This window comes from Amia ocellicauda, chromosome 12 (genome assembly GCF_036373705.1).
Source record: "Amia ocellicauda isolate fAmiCal2 chromosome 12, fAmiCal2.hap1, whole genome shotgun sequence".
NCBI lineage: Eukaryota > Metazoa > Chordata > Actinopteri > Amiiformes > Amiidae > Amia > Amia ocellicauda.
This window is the reverse complement of record NC_089861.1, coordinates 39201013-39204600: the sequence shown is the minus strand read 5'-3', so window position 1 is coordinate 39204600 and position 3588 is coordinate 39201013. Positions and strand designations below refer to the sequence as shown.

The 3588-nt window shown below is 48.2% G+C and overlaps 1 non-coding gene across 1 annotated transcript; it reads left to right on the top strand.

The window, feature by feature from the left end:
* Positions 1-667: 667 nt before the first annotated feature.
* On the top strand, positions 668-741 carry trnai-aau (transfer RNA isoleucine (anticodon AAU)). The gene has a single exon. It is a non-coding gene; the product is annotated as a tRNA-Ile (tRNA).
* Positions 742-3588: the final 2847 nt, after the last annotated feature.

The window sequence follows — 3588 nt, the reverse complement described above, 5'->3', positions numbered from 1 at the left end:
GTGACAGCAGGTGCACCGGAGATAGGCAACAGCAAGACAACCCCAAAAAGGGAATGGTTTTGCAGGTGGTGGCCACAGACGATTGCTCTCTCCTTATCCTTCCTGACTGATTCTTCTCTAGTTTTGCCTTTTGCTAGTGTCCTTGTCACTACTGGAATTATGAGGTGCTCCCTGCAGCCCATTCAGGTTGCACAGGTAGTCCAGCTCCTCCAGTATGGCACATCCATACGTGCCATCTGAAGAAAGTTTGCTGTGTCTCCCAGTACAGTCTCAAAAGCATGGAGGTGGGAGAGTTACGAATTATGCAATGTACGGTGAAGATCTTGAGGTTTCCTAGATTTTGATCACGGAGATCCGATGTGTGATTTAAGTGTTCCCGCAGTTTTCTTGATCAGTATATAATCTCGCGGTGGACGTATACATCCTCTCAGAATGGCCGAGTGGTCTAATTTGCCAGACTTAAGGTGTTGTTCCCTTGAAGAGTGTAGAAGGGTTTTCTGGTCTCCTGATGGAGGCGTGGGTTCAAATCCCACTACTGACAGATTGATTTATAGCATCACCAATGCTAGGAATTGCAAAAGTGTTCTTTTCACACTTGTGTGTAATGCATTTTGCAGCCAAATTACATAAACATGAGGAAATGCCTGGCAGAGAGACTCCTTTTGATGGCCGGTTAGCTCAGTTGGTTAGAGCGTGGTGCTAATAACGCCAAGGTCTTGGGTTCGATCCCCACATCGGCCAAGACCGATCGTAGGTGCTCATCCGTCTAGTTCGAGTCCTGTTTTTTGAATGTTTGACATGAAACTCCCTGAAGGCAAGCGTAGTAGTGCACTTAAGCAGTGGTAGGATCCACAAGACTTCATCAAGCCGTGTCAAAGTCGGCCATCTACATGCACACGGGAAAATGTCCTTTCGCCGCTTTGCTTTTCTCAGAACACTTCATTTGCATTCTGTCCTCTGATAGTTTCAACTCGTGGGCTCCTGCCAATTCCTTATTACACAGACTTGGAGAGGGAAGCAATGCCAGTGGCTTCAAGAATCAACGCAAGTCTCATGAATGGCACATCTAAGCCATGGTGCCAACCAGACATTGAGCTGTTGGTCACCTCGACTCGGTTGCATAAGTGTTGAAAGTCACGGATTCCCGCAATTGTGTGGCCGCATTCTCAAGGCTATCTTCTATAATACACCTCTCAAAAAAATAAGGAAACAAGTAATCATCACAGCATAATACCAAGTCAGTTACAGTTCAGGCATATTAATCTGTACAGTTAGGAAGCCTAAGCGGTTGTGAATCACTGTCTCTTGTTTTGGTGCAAATGAAAGTGACAGCAGGTGCACCGGAGATAGGCAACAGCAAGACAACCCCAAAAAGGGAATGGTTTTGCAGGTAGTGGCCACAGACGATTGCTCTCTCCTTATGCTTCCTGACTGATTCTTCTCTAGTTTTGCCTTTTGCTAGTGTCCTTGTCACTACTGGAATTATGAGGTGCTCCTTGCAGCCCATTCAGGTTGCACAGGTAGTCCAGCTCCTCCAGTATGGCACATTCATCCGTGCTATCAGAAGAACCAGAAGGACCAGTATCTGCTTTTTTGTGCGAGGAGGAACAGGAGGAGCATTGCCTGAGCCCTCCAAAATGACCTCCAGCAGTCTACTGGTGTGCATGTTTCTGACTAAACTGTCAGAAACAGACTCTATGAGGGTGGCACGAGGGCCCGTCATCCTCTAGTGGGACCTGTGCTCACAGCCCAGCACCGTGCAGCTCGATTGGTATTCGTGAAAGAGTGTGGAGGCACCGTGGTGAACGTTATTCTGTCTGCAACATCATCCAGCATGATCGGTTTGGCTGCTGGTTTGGAGAGAAACACAAAGTGCCCTCTGTGTATTCACTATGCAACCATCAACAACTCTGACCTGGTCATATATATGTCCCAGGGCATCATCCTGTGTCTGGTCCATAGCGAAATCGGAAACCCGGTTGAGGGCGGGATCCAGTGTCGGGCCTTCCACTGGAAGAAGGAGAGAGGAGGTGAGTCCCAGAACTCGTTCCTTCCCCTGGGTCCAACAGGGTACTGTTGGCTGCTACACGACTGGAGTCAGAGGGAAGGCTGTCCCTGCCCCTCTCATCACCTGCAGTCACTAATGGTGATCGGTCCCCAGAGACATGTCCCAATTGTGCCCCAGCCAAATCAGACAATGAGAGCCTAGGATCTTTAATATTGGACAGAAATTCAGAGCCTCTGGGTCGTCCTCCGGTCCCATCTTTGGAATCTGCAGACCTGCCCAAGCCGGGTTTGCTGCGGTAAACAGCAGGGTTAGGTGCAGGAGCTGGTACTTGAAGTTGCTGGACAAGCGTCTCGAGAGTTTGTTGTTTTTGAGCCTGCAGCTTCACCACTGGGGCCAACAACTGTTCCACTGGAGACGCCTCCATAGCTGTCCTTCCGGGTACAGAGTTCAGGGTAAGTATGTCACAAAGCTTCCCCACATTGGCCACCAAATGTAAATGCCGGACACAATAAACGGAGAGAGTCTCGGGTTCCGGCGGTGTCCGAGCTTTATTGGGGTTCACAATAGTCCAACAGAAAAAAACACAAAAAGGGGAAAACAAGGCAAAACCAGCACACAAAACATCCACACAAACAGGGTGCTCCGGGCAGTCACAATAAAGTCTCCCTCGGGGAAGGAGAGGGATTAAATAGATGAAGCACACCTGCCAATGACGTCACAGTCGCCTCAGTGATCATTGCCTGCAGCCGTGAGCTCACAAGCTGTCTGCGAAGCAGCGGACAACACGGCTGCAACACATGAGCACCTAATTAGTGTGCGTCAGCAGCAGCCATGCCGTGACAGACAGCGTCCTGCCAAAATCACAATAAGATGTATAAAAGTACAGAAAAACAAAATGTAATAAACTAAAAATGATCTTTAATACATAGAACTAAAGAAAATAGGTTTAGTGTTTACAGATTCCTTTTTGGAAATACAATGACATGCATTACAAATGAGTATTTACATTTTATTTACAGCTGGTGCTCATGTGTCACTGTGCCCCTCAGGCTGTGGCAGGCGGTGACATATTGGGCAGCCAGGGAGGCTGTGTGTCCCTCCTCCAGGAGGACTGACCATTTTTATTTTTTCTCAGTTTTGTCAAAGGTAGGGTGGCATTCATTATTTTGTTAAGGAATGTGTCCCTTATTTTGGGCATATTTATTGCATTGCAGGAGGAAGTGCAACTCTCTCTCTCTGTCTCTTTCTCTCTCTGTGTGCGTCCGTCTGTCACTGGAGGCATTTGTCGTCCCCGTCCAGTGACACCCTCTTAACTCCCCCGGCCCCCTGGAGCGTGACCTACAGCCGAAGGGAGCGCCTGAGGGCTGGTTGGAAGCATCTTGGACTCGGGTTCCTCTTCATCACCAGAAGGGGGAGCCGGAGTAGATTCCTGCAGAGATTGACACTTGTTTTTTTGTTTCAGCAGAAACAGTGCGGAGGCGACCCAAATCCTGCTGGGGGGAGGTGTTTAAAAAAAAAAAGTTTTATCTTCTTCATAATGACATTATCCTTCAAGAAAAGACAAAGGGCATCAGATGATC